Genomic DNA, 22168 nt, shown 5'->3' on the forward strand with positions numbered 1-22168 from the left:
CCTCACTTCACAGCTGATTGCAGGCAGCTGCTGCAGCAGCTGCCTGGGCTTGGCAGGAGAGCCTTTAAAGACTCTCTGGAAACTGAGGGGGTGAGGTGCAAGAGGTGTGTGGGTGGATGTTTTAGGAGGTTAGTATAATGTGAGGTTACTAGGCTGAAAGTCTAATAAAAAACAGAATGATTTTCTCCCTTTTCCTTTTTGGAGAAGGCCCTGGGGAGCATGGTGCTTAGCATGGAGCCCTCTGAGGTGGAGTGCAAGTCTCAGAGTGGTGATGCACTGGTGAGAGGTCATGTCCTGGAGGTAGAGGTATGTGGGGTTGGGGATGAGAGCATGGCATAGTAAGTTACTGGGGGTCTGTGGTAGCTTTAGTGTGCTGTTGGGGGAGCAGTGGGTGCCATTGCTAAATGGTGATTTCAGTCAGCCTTTCATTTAGTGAAAGATAGATAAGCTGAGGCTGTGGCCCTATTAGAGTGGAGCAAAGGAGGGGTTTTGTGAAGAAAACTGATGCTGGAGGCCCAGCCTTTGTGTTGTATGTGTTTACTTTAGAGTAGCTCTACTCCCTTTCTGTGACCTGAGGAACCCTGGTTAGGTAGGCTTTATTAGATACACTCCTTTGCTTTCACCTGAAAGCAGTTCAGTTTGTGAGATTCAAGACTTTTCCATTATTATAAACCAGTATGTTTAGTGGTTTATCCAGTGAGGATAACAGGGAAACTTGCTTTGAAAAATGTAATCCTGATGAAGCTAAAATACTGAAGTAGATGCACCTGTTATTTGTTGTGAGCTACAAGTGTATGCACACACAGCAACTGGGGCTCAGCTTACCAGCTGACTGTCTTGGTTGTGTATCTGAGCCCTACTGTATGCAGATCAGAGAGCTGAATTATGTTGAACCTGATAACAAGGTCATTGGGTTGTAGCTTAATGCTAGGCAAATGCACTCTAAGACACTGCAGTCCTGGTCCTCCAACTGCCAAGATGAAGAAATTATTTGGAATGTTTCGTAGTGTTGTTCTTACCAGGGCATTTGGGAAAGATAATGTGTATCTTGGCATTTGTTTGCTGTGCTGCTTGGAGTACACACCTGGATCTGGGAAGTGCTTCTTAAATGTAGCTGTGCTTCAGATACAGCCCTGCTGAGCCTTTGCATTGACTGAGAAAACTAGCAGTCTGAGCACCAGCATAGCCTGTTTAGCTTGAACTTTTGCTTTTTAAAACAAAAAGACTTATGTGGCTTAAAAATACACATTTTCAATTCAAAGCAGATTTTCCAAAGCTTCAGTTACTCTCAATTGTTTTCTGATCCTTTTCCAGTTTGCAAATAGTTTTTAGAAAATAAGGCAACAGAAAATGCTGATACTAGATGTAGTAAAGTTACTTCCCTGCTACTTAACAGTCTCTTCTCATATACGCAAGAGTAGCTTCTTTCACTGAGAGGTCATCTGTAGCTGATCCCATTCAGATGAACATCCTGTCTGATTCCTGAAGCCTCTTCTGAATTGCTGCATGGGTCTCAGGCTTGAAGCCAGTGTCGATGAACACCATTTACACATGTAGGTCTTCCATAAAGCCACTATTTAAAGTGCTAGCCTTGTTCTTTGATGGCTGGTCGTATGTTTATTTATGATGAAACATATGTTGCCCAGAATAACACAGCTTACCAGGCAGTCAGGACTTCTGTAGATCAGTTGTCTGTCTTCCTTACATTTATGGATTTAGTTAAGTCACTGGCAAATTTTAACAGCAGTGGCTTTTTATTTTCTTTAATAATTATGATTTAAAAATTAATAACTAAGGGCATAGCCTTGTTAAGGACACTTCAACTACTGTTAAGCTCCTGTTGAAAACTTTCCATTTAAGGTTACTTTCTGAGACCTACTGATTAGCCAGCTTTTCGAATGGTGCCTTTCGTTGCAGCAGCAGACAGTGCCATTGGATGTCTTGCAGAGCAGAGTGAATTCAGAACAGCATTTTAGAATTACCTATTAAATAAGTCCTTTCTATCAAAATAGTCATTAACCTTAATGCTGTGATTACAAATGACCCTTATTCTGTATAATCTCTTCTATCTCACCTTGACCTAATAGTATAGTTTTAAATGTGTCGGCTGTTGGTGTTTAAAATCCCTCCTTCCAAAAGTTATTTTTCTTTTTTTTTTGCTTAGAAAAAAATAATCTGTCTGTATCTGTAACAGATATCTTATTCTATGAGCAAGTTCTGTTTACTTGGCACACTGCAGGATTTTCTGCATGTAACATTTTTAGTATAATCTCTATGCTGGTATTTTCTGGTTTATAATTGAATAACTGTTAGTTGTTTTTTGGTAATAAGCAAGTTTCTAAAGGAGGCTTTCCTCCCCTCAAGGTTATAACATAATGATGTTTATATTGGTTTGAGGCAGGAATATTGCAGCTAACTGGTAAATACAGATAAAACTTCCTGCTTCATGTCTGTATATTTTTTCACACTTGCAAGCACAAGTATCAGTTTTGTCTGTTTGTACTGAGGACTTGTTCTGGAGGAGTATCTTGTGAATGAAGTGACTGCTATAAGAGTTTTAATCTTCCAGAAATACAGATTCTTTTACTGCTGGAAACATATGGGTCTAAAGTTAGAACAGAATGTCTGGTTTTGAGATAGTGACTGTTCTACTGTACGTTCAGGAAGATAAAAACAGGAAAGAAGCAGAGATAACAGGTCTAAAGATATGGTCAGAACAAACTTTCAGTATGTGGGAAAGCAGACTGGAAGATGAGGGGCTAGCAGTGTGGACAAAGACATTGCTGCTTTATTTTTTATTTTTTTAAACCAGTATTAAAGTAGCAAGATTTTTTGATGCACTCCTAGTAAGTAATACTTTCCCTTAAAAAAAAACAGCTTAACTTTAACAAATTTTGGCACTCTGAGTACAGATTTGATGTTTCTGAATCTGAAATTTTTTCAGATATAGCCTGATGGATACATTCCAACTTGAACAGAAGGGTAAACTTAAGTTAAAAACAAACAAACAAAAAACACAAAATTAAGGGGACAGTATTTCAGAACCAAAGAAATAAATTAACTTGAATATAAACTAGTCTTGGCTATAAAAGAGCATACTGAACTATGAGAAGTCTACTTAAATCTTGAAGAGATTCAAAATCAAAGCAAATAAACTTGTGTACTGCTTGCTGACAAAGTAGCAAGTGATACTACTACTTGTGCAAATAGCAAAACTGAGCACCACATAGGTACCTAAGTACAACATAGGCAAGTCTTTATTTGTAACAGTACTACAAGTTGTTGCAACAAATATAGCTAGCTAACATGCTTCATTTAAATAAGGCCAGCAAATAAATATGCTAATACAATTGATAATTGGATAGCATTAGCTGACGTTTTCCAAAATCTGCTTCTCATTGTTTAGCTACATGTTCATCATATAGTTCAGAATCAGAGATCCAAGATCAGTGTTCCCTGTATACAGTATATAAAAAAGGCACTTCATTTCTTCTATTATAAACCCTAGAGCAAAGGCAGAGGCTAGTAAATGTATTTAAATATATTATAATGTGCAATGCTTTATTATGAGCAGGAAGCAGATGTACTGGGTAGCGTAATTGTTTGTTTATTAGTACTTTTGTTAATATGAAATCAGAGAATTAAAAAAAACTTCAAATGTACTGGATTCAGGTATAGTTTATTATAAGTTATAGGTCTAGGGCCTTATTTTGCAATGTTTATGCACATTAGGAGTTCATGTACACAAATAAAATAGCCTTCAATTGATAAGCTTTTGTTTTTTAGATACCAGCCTCTGTACCTGAGGTTAATTAAGCCTACCTGATAACAGGTCTGGATCTTTTAGTGAATTTTGCAGGTCTTTGCTAAAGGCAAAATCCTGAGTGCTAGCTCACAACTTAATGCACATCAGTGTTTACCAGAGCTCCTCAGGTCAGAGTGCCAGTCCTTCTGCTGAAAATGTTCTGAACTGTTCGAGGCAGATGTGGCAGGGTGTGAAATGTTTCATAGTCTGCATAATCAGTAGTGATGACACTGACAAACTCAGTACCTTTTTTTTTAATTGAGTTTACAAAGGGAACACCTAAATGTACTTCTATCTTGACACTTTCTTTCCTGTCCCAAGCTTTGCCTTCCATCAGTAGATTTTCGTTAATAGGAGAACTCTGAAAATCACAAGTTCATATCATTGTGGGCTGTATGAACTGATAAAAAGAGTGCAAGCCTTCAGGAAGAAGGAATCTATTTCTCCCTTGCATGAACTTAATATAGCTATTAGTGCCTGTACAAAAATTCAAATATAAATTCTTTGTTCCCGAGCAATGATATACTTTGGTCATTTGTGCAAAATTAATACAATTAAGTTGAAGCTTGTCAATATAGACTTTTTAAAATTAAACTGATTGTTTCCACTTTATTGTGATTGTTACCCCTTCCTATTCAAAGCTTGTCATGAGCTTGCAAACATTCAGTTGCAACTCATTACTCTTACAATGGGATTTGCAGATAAGTAAGTTTAGTTTGCAGTTTCTAACTTGGAGTATTGACTTCAAGCTCTTCAGAAAGTATTAAAATTTAGAAAAAAATAAAATTCAGAAAAAAAAATTCAGAAATAGACAGTTACTATCCATATATGCACAGATGCTATTATTCCCTTAGTGAGCATTACCACAGTATGAATGCGCAGTATCTGCTATTTTTCCTCTTGTATACTAGACGAGTTCTTTTCTCCTTTGGGACTGTATCATGGTCTTTGTAGTATGGGGATGTTTTCTTACTTCTCCCTAAGCCTGTGCATTACTTTCTCTTAATTGTTAATGCATTAGAACATAATTTCAGGGGGCTATTTAAGGAAATTATTCTGGACATCTTGAAAAAGTGTATGTATAATAGATGACTATGTGGTTAAATTGGGTTTGATTTACCAAAGAATTCAGCCAGTGACACAAACGCATCTGTGACCTTTCCAGTCCTTAGTTTATCCCATTCAGTCTTCTCCATCAGATTTTAAACCTGTCAACATTTAAAGTGGTAGTTGTAGCTTTCAATGCCTGTGTTTGGTCAGCTGTGTCTGTGAACAAACTGGCAGTATCCAGCTTTAAATCAAGACCTCTGGAAGCAGAGACTTGTCATTCAGTCTGTGGATCCTGATGTATTAAAGGAATCAACACCTTTACTGGAATAACTCCATGAAGGATGCTTTGGCCCGTGTCATGATTGAGAAGCTGAGTTACAAATGCAAATGGTAGGCTGAATGTTTAAAATATTGAGAGATCTGAAGAAACAAGGGAAAAAAAATAGACTGCTTATTTTAACAGTTAATAAATCTAGGTTTGTTGAAGTTAGCACGTATCTATATGCTGCTAATGTCTGTGAAAATGCTATGCAGCTCTTGAGCTCACTCTGGATCTTCAGTCTCATGAAACTGGTACCTATGCAACACAGTTTATATGCATTATGTATACCTATATAGCAGGCTTCTGGTATGCAGTTAACATGCAATACTTACTCTAATCCCAGCCTAACAATGCTGTTTTCAACACAAAAAGGAAGTTTTCACAGCTATTATCTAGTCATCTCTTCTAAGTACTTTGAGCAGTGTTTCAGATATTTCAGCTAAATTTGCGTGAGACTCATCGCTTTAATTTTGCATTCTTGAAAGTCATTATGACACATACAAACTAATTTACTTTAGACTCTGTAACAGTAAAAGCCAGCAGCTAAACTCTTCAGACAGGGCATGTTCAGCTGCAGACCTGCCTACTCCCTAGCTCATCTGATTGTGTGGGCACGTGATACAGATTCTAGTCCTGAGAGCATGTTAGATGCTAAAGCTGGACTGTTGTCTTTAGATGTAAATTGATCATTTTCCTGTATTTTGCCTTTAAGTCATTGTCCCATGACTTGGGGAGTATATGTAGAATTTACACAGTAAGACTATTAAAATTTATGTTAGTTAATTGGAGTGAACAAAGATACTGCTAAGCTATCTCCAGGATCATCAGCGGAAGCTCTGAATAATGAAGTGTCCTGGGTTTGCAAGGAAATCACAGAAATATTTCCTATTGTCAATTTTTTCCAACAGAATGTTATTGATACTGGGAATCTGGCAGTTCAGCATGCTCTTTTCTACTTCAAGCCTCCCTCAAACTCCAAAACATGCCCACTTAGGTAGAACTGGCTTTCATGTCAGTCTGTGAAGTTAATTATCCTACTATAGTGGGTTTTAAAGTGAGAAAGTAAAATAAATAAATAAAATAAAGAAGAAAGGAATTGATATGTTCAAACACATTTTCCTGTTACTTGCTGTTCTTAGTCTCTGACATAATTCTTCGATTGCTAGATTAAATCTGAAACATCTTTCCAGGAGGTGAGGTAGGAGGTTACTATTTGAGTTCATGAGAGTGCTGGCATTATTAAGATCATCATTAAAATAGTTAAACAGTGGTATAATGTTATACTAGTCTGGAGCAAAACGTGATATAGGAGGTTAAACTAGATAAAGTAAAGGTACTCTAACTTTAAAACCAATTAATCTAGCTGACTTGAAAAGGTTGTGGGTTCACTTACTAACCAAAAGCTAAAGAAAAACTTTAATCATGGTTTCCTCATGTAAAAGTTCATGGGACATTCTTACAGTGTGGTGGTACTCATCTGATTATTTGGTAACTATTGTCTTCTCACAATATGAGAAGAGTATATATAAAGGTTCAATTCTCTTCCTGATATATTTGACAAGTGCAGAATAATCAGTTTCTCTGGTATAGCTTCTTATGCATACTGTCACGGGAGGGTTAAAGAACACATTCTACTACTTATATATTGACAGAGCACTTGTGCTGTTTGGAACCAGGGAGCAGACTGATCTCAGTAAAAAGAAAAGCTCGCTCAGATTCCCAAGGCTGTGCTTAATGTACTAGTGTATCATCTTGCTGGTGGTTGCTTTTCTCTGGCAGAAATCCAAAGTGAGCAACTGAAAAAGGGATGAGATAATGACCTCAGAAATACTGATCTGGTATGCTGGCAACACAGCAAATTTCCCAATAGTGAGCTCTGGTACAGCACTTTAAAGTCTTACTGCACAGTACTCAGTGTATAACCTGGCTATGGATTACCATTCTTTATTAGGTGATGAGGGTTTTTTCTGGGGGGGGCGGGGGAGGGGTACATTAGTGCATATTTGTAGTTGATGCATCAAAACTGAAATGCTGGTTTTTACTAGTGCTGCTTGTGACCTGATGAACATGTGACAAGCAAAGGAAAGGAATGATTCTGCTGCTGCCTCTCAACGGCATGGCTGTGCCTTATCTGCTCTGTTTTCATTCACCCTTTTTTTTTTTTTTTCCTTATCTTGCTTAAATAGTGACCGGCTTATTTTTCAATCGTAGTGAACTTGGTTTTCTTCATGATCATTGTAGCTATATTCTCATTTTATCCCTTCCCCCCCCTTTTATTCTTTTGTGCACTGGGCAATAATTGAGTTGTTGTTGCTTCTTTGGGATTCAGAAAAGCAAGAAGCATTACTGAGTGCTTTAATATACAGGTAGCATGAAGAGCTTTTTCATTACAGCCTAGCTTATGGCCAGGAGAAAAGAATTGGTGGTTAGGGCTAAAGGAGGATAATATGACCTAATATAGACCAGACATAGATATGTCTATATTTACTCCTACTGAGCAGCTATTGGCAGCATTGGAAGTTCTGCAATAGACGATGTTTGTGGTAAGTATATCTTAGTCTAATCTTGATCTAAACCCATGATGGATACAGTGGTATTGTTGTGTACTTGCACTGTTAATAGGGTCTTCAGACCATACACTTGAGACCACTTCTAATAGTAAAAGCAGCACTAACATTCTACCACAATTTCATTCAAAAGGCAGGTAAATGAAACATAAAAAGCAGCACTGCCACCTGAAAACAGATATGTGCTACTGGTGCTAGGATGTTAATTAATACTAAATGTATATGGTATTACACAAGAACAGCTTTTGTAGCATAGCGTAGGACTGCTAGTGGAAGGAGACAAAATATATGAGAAGTAATTAAAACTTAAAACCATTTCAGAATGAGAAGCCTTTTGCTTAAAAGGGCAGCCTCTATTTTTTTTTTTTTAAATCTTTTCCTGTTTCCACAGAATTGAGATGGAAGGAGGAAAAAATGGCCATATATTTCCTATCTGTGTAATTGAGAAATACATGATAGAAGTTTACTTATAGTCACTTCTGTTAAGTCTGTACCACATCATACAGTACTGCATGATGCATGAACTAGTGCAGAACTAGAAGTGGGATAACTCCATGAGGAAGATGCTGAACAGGCATGCTGGAACCCTGCCACCTGCCAGCAACTGCCATCCTTTAGGAAGAGGAGTTGTGGTGCCTTGGAGGCAAATGAAGGGAGGGGGAGAGAAAGAAGTAGCAACTGAGGATAGATTGCTGGAGGTAGGAAAAATGGCTCCACTGCTAAAATATATTCATATGGCTTTAACTATAAATGGGAACAAAGGGAGTATATACTGTTAAGGGGTTTAGAAATGAGCTGGTTTGAATTTCTTAGGCAAAATCTATGGTGCCAAGATAAGTGATAAAGTATCAACATGATTACAAGTTTGCTTGACAAAGTTAATCTTGGGGAGATGTGCCTCTAGATGTGCAAATGCACCTCTATTGAGATCTCTCCTATTAATTACATATTAATTACAAATTCCTGATTCTTTGAATTGCCATAGTAGTTGTTCCATTAATTTAGTCGGGGCTGGTACCAGAATACATAATTACTTGTGTGTATCCTTTTAAAACATTGGCACAAGACTAGGTTCCCTCATGCCCTCCAAGCCTCTGTCACTTAGCACCATGTTCTGACTTAATCAGCATCAGCTATACAGAGGCCTATTCAGATCTTTCAAAACTTTTGAATGTAATTAAAAAAAAGAGAGAAAACTCTGACTGCTTTTGCAGTGATTAAAGAGATCTTCCTGTGCAAAACATGCTGATGTTGGTACTGACTGTTTTTCAGTAATTAGCTACATGTGACAGTGTGGAGCTGCGGTTCCAAACTTGAAGCAGTATTTACGCAACAGGCTGGACTTTTTTTGTGTTTTTGCTGTGATGAGTAACAACATCAGGCAGCAATGGAGTGGGTTACTGCTGGTTGAGGCCTAGGGCTTCAACACAAAGTTAGTAAGCATGCTTACTGATTCCATATGTCAATAGTGGAGACTAGGTTGGTGGGAGGAAGAATTATGTGGATTCAAGCTGTGCTATTTTGGTTCATAGCTTAAAGCTATGAAATCAGTTAGGATAAACTTTGCTCTGGCTATTTCTCTGTTGTAGGTGGAATGGGTCAGCCTTCTGCATTGATTATGGACTACTAAACCAAAGCTACAATTGACAGTAATACAGATAACTGAGATCAGTGCTGAGAGACCAGATTGTCTCTGGTTAAGACAGAGTCAGTGCCAGTGAGGACTGGTTTGTTTGGAGCCCTTCTGACATAAGGGCAAACGGAGTGTTTCAGTCCCCAATTACTGCTTTGTACTCACTCCTGTGATTTCAGGCAAAGGAAAAAGAGCAAAGCAGTTCACACAGAGCAAACATACATTCAGTCATTGTGAAATGGTTCTTAAGGTCTTAGTAGTCTAGGCAAAGCAAGGGCTACTCTCCGAGCTTCAGTGAGGTTTGGAACTGTCTGGAGGTTTGTCTCAGGAGAACTGAGGCTGGCTTGTGAGTTTCAGCTGTAGTCAGTTTTTCTGTATCTCAAATATATAGACTAAACTACGTAATCTAGGAAAAACTGATTGCTGATAGTAAGTTTATAAATAAGGTTTGAGACAAATTTGCAAGTCCCAACTGTGCCTGGCTATAGAGCACACAAAGCCATTAGGCTGGGTTTGATAATTCATGGTCTTCTGCTAGAAAAAAATGTTCTGGCTGACCTTTGGCACAGACCTAAGAATATGCATTATGCCAGGAACATCCTTGGGAGCCTCAGACCACTTTCTGCATCTTCCTTATTGTAGTCAAGGTGGTAAGGAAAGAAGTTGCATAGTCTGAATGGCTTAGTGCTTTGATGTGCTTCAGACTGATCCATACTGACCCGGCTGCTAAGCTATAGCTGAGCAGCACCTAGAGCCCAGAACGGCTTGCTGTCTTGCTTGGTTTTTCTGGTCAACATATAGATTAAAATACTATTGGGGAAGGGAGAAGTTGACATCCAGATGGTCTGTAAGGACAAAGTAAGCTTAAACTGGAGTCATCAGTCATGCTAATATGCCTGCCTAGGTGGGGTTGATACTTCTGTCAGCCCTATTTACTCATTTGTTTTTACAAACACTACTGTAGAAATAATCTATTCTTTTTCCACTTACATTTTAGAGCTGTTCAGTCTCAGCCCACAGTTGCACAGTGAGGAGACAGCTGGGCCAGTCACTGAACATATTGCTTGTATGTGCAATAGTAGTGCTGGATGATCTTACTGGACGATTTTAAAGTTTGGATATTGGGAGATGTGAGGAGAACAGGCGGAGAAAGGAGGGAGGGTGGATGGGTTCTCATTACAAATCCAGATAAGACACAGCACATTTGATCCTTAGTGCAAAACTAGTCTGGTGATAGTTAAATCCTTATTCAGTCTAAGTCCATTCCCAGAAATGGTATTGTTTATGACAATCCCCTAACATTATGTCATGCGTTTGCAAATATACAAGCATGGCATATGATCATCTGCCCAAAAGGAATGGCAAAGGCAGCATGAAAAAACAAATGTGTTCTTATAGGTTTCTGTTTCACTGGAGTCTTTAGCTATCACTGTCAATGTTGTCAAGGTTATACTGAAATGTGTGCCCAGTGATATATTTCTTGCTGCTTGCCTCACTGGCTAGGCAGCAATTCAGTCAACACCAGAAGGATTGTGAGGAGGTAGCAGGTTCTGCCTCGCTTCCAGTGAAGAAAGCAGTAGCTAAGTGTTTGTAAGTGCCTTCCGTTCATACAGTGCAGAGCACAACTACACCAGATCTCAAATTCCAGGCTAGGGGGGCTTTGGGGACTTCATTAGTACAGATGACTCGCAGTATTCAAAGAAGCACGATAACATAAGCAGCTGGTAAATGCAACATCTAGATAACGTGCTTTAAACAATTATAATACTATGCATAAATACAGTGGTGAATGCCTGCTCTTAGAAGGAAAACACAAAGCTCCAAGTCACTGGAGAAGTGTGGATCAAACACTTAATTCCAGCTCAGCTGAGAGCTTTAGTACATGGATTGATTTCCAGCTGCCATTTTTTGTGGTCATCTTTAGCTGGACTATTTGATTAAATAAACACTGTTACAGACTGCATAATAGTCCTCTGTGAAAGCTGGTAGCTTTATTTGCCAGGCTTTCACATTAAACTTCATGATGATGTTCTCTTTTGAGCTGTTCTTCTCACTTTTCAAAATAATTCAGACTCGAGCTTTTCTACTACCCCCAAAAATTGTCTACTAGCAAATTTCAGTATTTCCTATCTCACTGTTTTACCCAAGTTTCACTATTTGTTGGTATTTCTTTACTTCTCTGATTCTTTATATCTTAGCCAAATATTTTTTCCATTAAGTACTCTAATGGCTCTAGCCATGCAACAGTATTTACAATAAAACTTTCCAGGACTCACTCTACAAAAAACAAAAACAGCAACAGAAACATTGCAAATCTCGTTATCAGTCTTCTAATTTACTTAGCATCTCTCTCAATTAGGGTGTGATGTTATCAAAAAACCTTTCAAAACTAAAGTCAGTAACAGGCCTAATAGTCTTGGTACTTAGAACAGAGAGCTCTGAAAAATAGGGTGAATATTACATGGATGCTGATGTATAGGTCCACGTAGCTGACCTGCAGTGTCATCTGCCTGCTGTACTGGACAGCTCCTTTTTTGTGACTCATCAGGGGATTTGGGCATTCCTCAGCCTTGCGTCTCCCTGATAGCTCAAATAAAGCTGGCGAGAAAAACAGCAGTGGTGCCCAGGAGGGTGGAAGATTACTCTGTGTGCATGCCTGCCGGGAGAGGTCAGTGCCCTGCTTCTGCTTTGGTCTCCCAGCAGAGGAGACAAGGTTTCTGTGCTTGTGCTGGAGGCTTCTAATGAAGGAGGAAACAGCAGATGGGGATCCTAAAAAGATATTTCTGAAGTCTCCATGGAATGAGGATACAGAGCTATTCTTACTGTGGGCTTTACCATTTGCCTGATAATATCACTGAGCAAGTTATTTAGACTTGTGGTTTTGATTAAACTATTAAAGCCCAAGCCTAACATGGAGACTTCTGAGTCTAAGCCTGAAAAGAATTAAGACTCAGATAATGTTCAGAATTTACTTGTGTTTATTCTGAGGAATTTTTAAAAAGATCATAGCTGAACTGATCTAAATCCTCCTTCAACTGATAAAAACTTCTGAACTGATAAAAATCTTCCTGCAAGTACACAAAATAATCATAATATAAATAGAGGTAAGCATGTCTGTAGTGCCTATTGAAGAGATTCACTTTGAAAGCCCCCCAGTCAACTGTGAAATCTTTCTTGTGCAGGAGATCCTTGAACCCATGGAACGTGTCTATGTTCCATAGCACTGACATGGAGATTGGTATTAATGAGCTGCTTTTCCGTTTTTAAATAAGATACTATGTAAGCCTATATATCAGAATCTCACTGGGACCAGCCAGACTAAAAATGCAGTATCTTGAAAGTAGGTCATGAAACTTACAGTGGAACTGAGGACCAAAAGATCCTGCCTTTGCAAGGTAAACCAGAATCAAGCCATTTTCTTAGGATTTTAAGGTCAGTACTCATTTGTAGTTGTAAATTTAGGAATAACAATGCTTTCATTTCATGTTAAATATGCTACCAGGGAGGTAGCATTTCCTGTTAGATGTGCTACAATAATGGAGGAATAACATCTTTTAATATGGCAAATGTGTTTAGTTGTAGTGAGAGAGCATTGAGGAAATACTGTTTTTTGGACTGTAACTGTGGAAGCTAACTCAGACTTTTAACTCCCATGCCTGTACGCCCCCTGCAGCTATTGTCTTAGCTTAATCATGTCCAAGGCAAGCCTGACGGAGGTGCTGAGCTCTGTTTAATGTTCGTGGGTTTAGTTCTCTGAGGAATTGGACCTATTTGTAGCCTCCAATTCAGGCATGCTGGCAGAGCTTTTCTTTTTTTTTTTTTTTTTTTTTTCTTCCCCTGTGTCAGACTTCAGTAAGTGTGGGTAGTAAGCGTCTTTGAAAACTGGGCCAAGATGATTTGGTTCCCTTCCCTTTCTGTGTATTCTGAAGTGGAATGTGTGTGAGAGAATTGAAAAAACTGCTACGCTGGTGTGCCAGGTTTAGTTTTGTATGTTCTTCTGTCCTCAGTGCAAGTGCTGGGCTTAAGGGTGTCTTGCACAATTGGGCTGGCAGTTGTGTACTAGGGTGGGAGAGAAGAAAGGGTATTACTTTTGCAGAGCTGTAAATCCAACACCTTTTGCCAGTGCTGCTTTTTTCTTTTTCTATTGCTTGCTTCTAAGAAGCTGTTACTGCAATAGCACTGGCTTCAAACACACTCTCACTTACTCAAAGTTCATGACAGGACAGGTCATGCATTTTGTACATTTGTGAGACACTTCTAATGGAATTAGAGTGTACTTTCCAAAAACTTCAGTTTGAAATGCAACAGTTTCCATGTTGCCAGGCACTTCAATGTCAGAGACTTCTATTTTTAGACAGAGATTCTACTCAAAGAGCTATATAAGGTTATGCTGGGGAGATCATTACTTGTGGATTTTTTTTTTTCAGTAATAACATATGAGAATGCTTGTTACTCAGGAGAACAAAGACCTGATTCTTCTGTGTAAAACTGGGAAACACAAAGATGATCTGATTCCAGTCGATGTTTTTTCAGGGGAAAGGAAACTGAGATCAGAACTAAGGACCTAATATTTGGTTTTGAATATTCCTCTGATTTCTATCTTAAGCACTTGAAACAGTTGCTTTAGTCATTTAAATACATGACAGAAAGCTCTGTCAAAATTGATGATGCAACACAGAAGGGATGGTTCCAAGTACAGTCTGCCAGCAAAAGACAACTTGCTGGGGAAAAAACAACAAGTTACCTTCATATCTAAAGCAATCAAAGTAGTCAAGCTAAGAATAGCAGTCACAGTTAATGGCAGAAGAAAGCTGCAGCATCTGAAATGCTGGCTTTTTAGCCTGGTTCACTGCAGAACTTCTTTGAGACCTGTTGTTCCCTCACATGGAATCATCCAGCAAATGCATAATTTTGTAATATTAATCCCTAAATTTCTATAAATAGACAAGACAAGAAAAAGGTATGAACATAATTGATTGAAACTGTGTTCTCAATTAACTTTCTTGGTGTTATTTCTACTTCTGTTTTAAGAAGGCTCTTTGGATTTCAGGGAATAATTTGTCTGTAAAAAGAGGGAGCCTTGCAGGTTTGGTAGGCCTCTTTCAGAGGCAGCCCAGGTAACGGAACCAATTCTGGTCTTAACTTGCCTTGGTTTTATTCCTTAGGTTGTATCATAACTAGTGAGACAACAGAAAAACAGTTTGGCTTATGAAGAGCAAGACTCTGAACTAGGGATGAAAAAACATAGCAATTGGAAGTGGTGTCTATGTTGCAGTAACGTAAGGAGAGAGAGAGCAGTTGTGTGGCATGAAGAAGACAGGGCTAGGTGGTAGCAAAACAGAAGTGTATACGGCAATTGCTGAGTAGTCTGAACTAGGGAAATTCCTTCATCCACCCAATACACTGAGCCATGAGCAGCAGGAGGAGCAACACTGTCTGCTGCTTTGGCATTTGCTATTCAGAAGAAATACAATTATTGATAATGAAGTGTGTTTTTAGAGCCCTTAATATACACTCACTTTTAATAGTAACTGAAGACTGATATGCAGCAGAAGCAGTTGAAGTATATTGGAAGCTACTACTTTGGCCAAACTATTGTGCATACAGGTATCTGCAGTCTTGCTGGTGAAATCAGCTTTATATAGTAACTATATTGCTTTTGAATATTGGGCAGGAACAGAGTAATTGGATGGCACTACTTATATTTGGTCTAAATATAGGGGCTACACCTAATAGAAATAAATTAGAAAGAGATCAGTTAGGTAAAGAGAAGGTAAATTTTAACAAGTCTTCACATTTTTAAATAAAGCAACACTGCCCCTTAGTGGCAGAGTTCTAAGCCACTCCAGAAAGTCGTGCATGTAAACTTAAGTGCTTTTTTAGTGCAAATATACTACAACAGTATAGTATTACCTTATCACCAGAGCATCTAGGAACTATTGATGTGGGCTAGATAATTCCCAGATTATTACAGTAATTGTAAAGTATTAATCTTGTTTAATCTAAGGAGTCTGGTCATAACTGCAGTATGGTTCTGTTGAAGTTCTATTGTAATGTCATGTTCATTCCTGCAGTGGCTTAGCAAACTAATGCCTCATCCCTCCCAGTCCATCTAGAAGTGCCTACCTCTGCTTTAAGCTGAAACTTTCTTCTCCCTCTTTCCTCTGAAGTGCCTCTATATCTTTCCATGCCTCACTGAGAAAGCACCCGAAGAATCTTTCCATTGCAATTCCTTCTTCCTTCCTAAATGTCATACGTACTGTTGGCTTCTCTGTGGCAAAGACATGTTCCTAATTTGATATACTTCCCAGCTGTCTCAGACAGGAATCCCAAGCTCCCTCTCCCCAGTTCCTGAACAGTTTCCTCCTGGATCTAAACAAATCTCTACACAGTCTCCATAATGAGCAGTTGGTTAAGCATGTAAGGATTAATTTAGACTTCTGTGAACTATGCATTCAGATTGTAGTGAATGTAGTACTTTTTATTAATTAAAAATAGCCATTTTTTGTTACTGAAGATACTTGTTAAAGTGTGTATCTGGTCAGATGTCTTAATGTGTAGCTATTGTATACATACACGTTCTACACTTGCTTTGTCTTCAGTTTATCTGTTGTGCAGAGGAGGATTAGAACCAATGACTGCTAATAAATTTCCACTTGATGGATGCTATCATTAACTGTAACAGTATTGCATAGTGTTTCCATTTGTAAAATGTAAATACAAATGTAGTAATATCGTACAGATAGATGCCTCTTCCAAAGTAGTACTAAAGGACTATGAGCTAACTTATTTGGGCCAGAGAAAGGGAAGTCTTAAATGAATCTTAATTTCTCTTCTTGTTTGCTTTACAGCAAGGTATATGCAATTTATCACTCAAAAGCTTTTTTTTTTTTTTTTCTACCTAGGCTGAGTATCATGGGGAGAGAGTTGAAGTAGAGCTGAAAATCAAGGAGTCAAGTAACTTAATACTTCAGACCTGAACTTTCAGTCATTATTGATTGATCTTCTAAAATGGTGAGTGCAAGCCTTGCAGAATACTTATTTGATCATTCAAATGGGGCTTATCTTTCAATTTTATTTGCAAATGCTTGTTTGATTTTTTTTTTAACAGCAAAGCATGACTGAATACCATTGGAGACTGCAAATTTTTTCTTCACTTATTCTGATGGTTGTTTTTCATGTGCCTCTGTGTAATCCTGTTTTCAGTGCATGATGTTCTCCAGTCAGGCAGACATAACATACTATGAAAATTAAAAGGAAATAAGTATTTAAAAGATATAATGAGGAAAGTGGAAACTTAAGCTACTGCTTTTTAAGACTCTGGAAACAGAGTCTTATTTGTAGGATAAAAATAAGATTAAGCACTGTAAACAAATACTGTCAATCTGTAAGTCATGACTGTACAATGACTTCATCAGCCCTCCTCTGAATAGCTGATGATGGAAGCAGCAGCATAGAATGCATGCAGTTACAGAAAACAGTGTATCTTTTTATGGAAACTTGAATTTAACAAATTTTTTTTGAAAAGCTACTAATTGATAAAATTGTTTATAAACATATTAATCTTGGAGTCCTTTTCAGTAGCTGTTCTAGAAACACATTTGCGATAGTATTTATGAGAGTCCAAAACAAGTGAAACAAACTAGATAATAGGAATAAGACTGAAGGAAAATGTTAAAGCATTATATTTTCTCTTGGAGAACTTCCAAGTTTGGAAAAAGTGACTGCCCAGGCAATGCTTGAGATTTCTCCCTCCCTCACCCTCCCCAATAAGAGAATAGAATAGTAGGAGTAATGTAATGTGGTCAGATGAGCATTTTAAAAGAAGTTGATATATCATCTTCAATAGAAGTTGTGCACATCCTGTTGCTCAAGAAAGCAAAGTTCAAAACTTCTCACAATCTTTCTGAATTAGCTAGCTCCCATTTCAAGAAAGGCTACTCAGTTTTTACAATGTCTACTTTGTAAGCATGTTATTCAAGCTCCTTATATTTGTTAGTCTCTCTAAAATCAGACTTTGTCAGATTCCTCTTCCTTTCTCTCTATGTTTAGCCATGTAAATACTATATGTTTGCATAAGGTATCACAACTTATTTCTATGAAGAGAGATGATTTTTATTCTGAAAATTGCGTTAGAAACCATTCAAGTGTGTCAGCAGAAATGGCTGGATACTGTTTTGCACAGTCCTTGGGGTAGGGAGTTTTGTACATGTATCTTTGAGAGCACCATGGTAGTAATAGATGCATGTAGGTGATTAGGGCCACAGTGTATGATACAGATACATACTGTGTATATATACTGGTACACACTTTTAAGTCATTGATGTATATATTGATTTCAGTGTTAAAGGTCTGGTGGCGCAAACCCAGATGTAAAAGGGGTGAAATGCTGTAACTGAAGGGGGAGCAATACGTGGTCTTGACTGAGCTCTCTTTTAGTTCCTACAGCAAAACAGAAAGTAGTTGAAATAGCTGATAACGATGTTGAGCGTGTCTGAAACCATCATTCACTGGCCTCATGTACAGCTGAGGCACAAAGTAATGTCTGGGTGGAAAAAGCCAAGCATTTTTTCAAAACAGTAAAAAACAGTATTTGGAGAGCAATGAACTACTAATAACTACCTAGCAGGGAATGCAGTGTTTGATATGGATGAGTAAGGACGGCTTTCCAAATACAATTTGCATGTGGCTGTTCAAGCAAACTGGCTGCATCGAAGAAGGCATGTAATTATAAGATACAATATTTGCTTAAAGTGACATCATTAAAAAAAAAAAAAAGCACAAAAACCAGCCTTCAGTGCTAAGCACTTACTGAGGATTTTTTTTGGCTAGTGCTAGCTGCATCTCTTCATTGATTTCTCTTGACAAGTTACTATAATTTAAAGCTGTAGTGTGACACTATTTGTACATTAAGCACGGTGAGAAGCACTCAGTAGGCTAGTAAGTTGGGATTTAGATCTTAGCAATATGAAATTATGCTGTAGTATGACTTCGTCACTGCACTGTCTTGGGTGGAGTGGGGAGAGAAGCATACTTGCTGTTTTCACCTTGCTATTTTCCCTGTTACTGTAATTATACTTCTCAGTAACATTTCATTATCCCATTACATTCTAAATACATCAAAAGTATTTAGATACCAAAGGAGTCACTCAGGCAGAGGCTGTATTGAAAACTCCCTTTATACTAAGCACAGTTCAAAAGTAACTTAAACACTTAAAGTCTGGATCTATGTATCATGCTTATCACTGCCAGAAAACCTGAGTACCTCTTTGAACAAGCTAGGTCAGGTATTAAAAACAGGATGGTGGAGTTCAGTATTAACAATCAATCTCAAGTTATATTCACCTAAACAAGGTGAGACATTGCATTTTAGTGAGTTTTAAAGACTTTGTCCAGACCAGGTCTGAGAGAGACCCAAAATTTCACCTTGAAATGTGATTTTGACATTACATCTAGGTATCATCATGTCTAACTTCAGGTATCTGTCATGTTGATGTCAACATCTAAGTAGTTGTCTAATATCTATGTTGTCAAAGACTAAATCTTACCTATCCTTAAATAAACACCTATACATCTTCAAATCACTGTAATAGCTAGACCTTCATTTATGTAAGGTTTGAATACAGGGTGAGATTTTAAACACTTGGATGTTCAGAAATCCTTAAGTCTCAGCCTCTTGACTTTTATTGACATTTTGACTCCTCTATTGTTTGCATGCACACAAAAAGGTTGCATCATTTATATACAGCGGCATAATTTAAACCTCTTTAACTGGCTGAAAGGTAGAGCTCGGAAGGTTGTTATTAGCAGTGTGGAGTCTAGTTGGAGGCCTGTGGCTAGTGGAGTTCCCCAGGGCTCAGGACTGGGTCTCATCCTGTTCAACTTCTTCATCAGTGACCTGGACAAAGGGACAGAGTGCCTCCTCAGCAAGCTGGCTGATGATGCCAAGCTGGGAGGAGTGGCTGACACACCCGAGGGCTGTGCTGCCATTCAGAGAGACCTGGACAGGCTGGAGAGCTGGGCAGAGAGGAACCTCCTGAGGCTCAACAAGGGCAAGTGCAGGGTCCTGCACCTAAGGAGAAATAATCCTAGGCACCAGGACAAGCTGGGGGCTGACCTGCTGGAGAGCAGCTCTGCAGAGAAGGACCTGGGAGTGCTGGTGGATGACAAGTTGACCATGAGCCAGCAATGTGCCCTTGTGGCCAGGAAGGCCGAATTGTATCCTGGGGTGCATTAGGAAGAGTGTTGCCAGCAGGTGGAGGGAGGTGATCCTGCCCCTCTGCTCAGCCCTGGGGAGGCCTCATCTCGAGTACTGTGTCCAGTTCTGGGCTCCCCAGTCCAAGAGAGACATGGAGCTGCTGGAGGGCATTCAGCGTAGGGTTGCAAAGATGATCAGAGGGCTGGAGCATCCGCTCTATGAGGAACGGCTGCGAGAGCTGGGCCTCTTCAGCCTGGGGAAGAGAAGACTGCGGGGGGATCTTACCAATGTGTACAAGTACCTGAAGGGAGGGTGTCAAGGGGACAGGGACAAACTCCTTTCAGTTGTCCCATGTGACAGGACAAAAGGCAACAGGCAGAAACTGAAGCACAGGAAGTTCCGCCTGACCGTGAGGGGGAATTTCTTCCCTGTGAGAGTGACGGAGCACTGGACCAGGTTGCCCAGAGAGGTTGTGGAGTCTCCTTCTCTGGAGATCTTCAAAGCCCGCCTGGATGCAACCCTGTCTAACATGCTGTAGGTGACCCTGCTTGAGCAGGGAGGTTGGACTAGATGCTCTCCAGAGATCCCTTCCAACCTGAACCATTCTGTGATTCTTTCTTTAATGAAACAATACCAAAGACTTGCACTCTAATTCCCTGTTGTTTCAACAGAATATTGCTGGTACAAAGTCTTAATTCTCCTTAAGAAGCAGGTGAGATCTGTTTTCTAAAGGGGCTTCCATGTCAGCTGGCTTGTTAACAGCAGCTAAATTGTTCCCTCAGTGGCTATTTCCAGAGCAAGACGTTCTGTATTCTTTGCCCTCTCTAATGCAGCAGAGGGCAGTGAATCAACTACACAGGAAAATAAAACTTCGTAGAAAGGCAGTTGTTTTTTCCTTAAAATAATGTTTCCTAGTCATTTGTAGTCAGAAATATCCCATGTAGGGCTCACAGGAAATAAATTAAATCTAAGTATATAGCATACTAATTGTAGTGGATTTTTTTCAATTTTTTTATATATATATATATATATATATATATATATATATATACATATGTATGTATGTATATATATAATTTTTTAACTTACTAGGCCCAATACAACCACTGTTAGATTGGCTATCTTTATTTTAAAGATAGTATTACTTGTGTACCAAAGTTCTGTTTGTTATCCTGCGTACATATTTTAAAATCATCCTATGAGTTTTTAGTAGTTGTCTTGATAATTTGCAAAAGGGAAGAGGAATATGTCAATGACAAACAAAGGCAGATGAGGTCAAAATTAAAACCTAAGGAAATTAAATTGGTACTATAGACAGAAAAGAAAATCTGCAGCTGGAGTTCTGGGTGACATTTTTTGTAGTTTGCCATATCTGAATACTTTTTACAGAGATGAAATATGAACATTACAAGATGTTTGGTTGGTGGAGAGGTTTTGAAAGAAAAGAAAAAATCTTGAGACTCCTCGTGAAAACGTATTTCTTCCTCCTCATACCCCCAGACTATTGAGTTTAAAAGTCTGTTTTCCTGAGAAGCAATATCTTTATGGGACATATTCAAGAAGCTGTGTTAAGAACCATCCTGAAATAAATTCCGAGGGAGGTGTATCCTCACTCTAAACACTCTTTATATTTCAGATTAAAATAATTCTTTCTTGTTCAGACAGAACCATTTTTGTATGTCATCATATGATTTTTATGTACCTTAAAAAAAATAAAAAAAAGTATTCAGGACCATAATTCTGACTGAGGTAAATGTTCCTGTGGAGAAGGGCAGGAATTTGTTCTTTTTTTGTTGTTGGGGTTTTTTTATTTTTCTATTTTAGTCCTCACTGAGTTTGTTCTGACACAGCAATTGTTGTGCTGCTCTCTTTTCTCGCACTTTCTTTGATGTAGGGAAATAAGGATTTTTCTGCTAAATCTCATTAGGAAGAAAAAATCATCTTGGAGTTGAAAATTGGCTACTATCATTAATGATAGGTCTCCTATGAATTTCTTTATTTCCTTGCATAAAGCATACCACATTTTATTGTGATAAGAATTCTTTAATTAGAAAACTACTAATGTTGAGTTCATAGAAACTTGTGAAGCATTTTTATTAAAAGCCTTTCAAGTAATTAATTATTTGTCTAGATTCACTTTGCAAAGTTAAATCCCCTAAAATCTAGTATTTTTAAAGTAACTTTAAAAAAATAAAATTCCACTTTGAGAGCAGAATAGTATCTCAAACAGTGTCATAGACTTATGTCATGGACCTAGTTCTATGAGTTTTTTCCATTAATTATTTAGTGAGACAATAGTAATCAGATATAAAACTTGCTAATGATAGTCACTAGATGTGACTGCTGGCATTATAGTAGTTTCAAAATGATCTGGCAAATTGAAGATAAATTGAAATGATATAATTCATTAGAGTAATGCAAATTGTTCCACATGAGAAGAAAAAACTATGAAGTGAGAAGAGGAGCATCTTGCTGATACTAGTTCTACTGCAAAGGCTCTGGAGGACTTTTGGTGTGTTCCTAATCCAAATATGTGAAGACTGTGGTTAGAGGGTTGCTTGTTTTCCTCTTTTTTTCCTTAGGCGAAGAGGGA

At 38.4% G+C, this 22168-nt stretch overlaps 2 protein-coding genes across 3 annotated transcripts in view; one reads left to right on the forward strand and one right to left on the reverse strand.

Annotated features, from left to right (window-relative positions):
- The window catches only part of SYNPO2 (synaptopodin 2), a 96063-nt gene that overhangs the window by 35776 nt on the left and 38119 nt on the right, over nucleotides 1-22168 (reverse strand). The window lies entirely within an intron of this gene.
- Nucleotides 16302-22168, forward strand: part of SEC24D (SEC24 homolog D, COPII coat complex component) — a 113346-nt gene continuing 107479 nt past the window's right edge. Inside the window, exon 1 of the mRNA XM_062574049.1 lies at nucleotides 16302-16391. The gene's annotated coding sequence lies outside the window, so the exon portion shown is untranslated. The remainder of the gene's footprint in view (nucleotides 16392-22168) is intronic.

Source organism: Rhea pennata, chromosome 4 (genome assembly GCF_028389875.1).
Source record: "Rhea pennata isolate bPtePen1 chromosome 4, bPtePen1.pri, whole genome shotgun sequence".
Taxonomy (NCBI): Eukaryota; Metazoa; Chordata; class Aves; order Rheiformes; family Rheidae; genus Rhea; species Rhea pennata.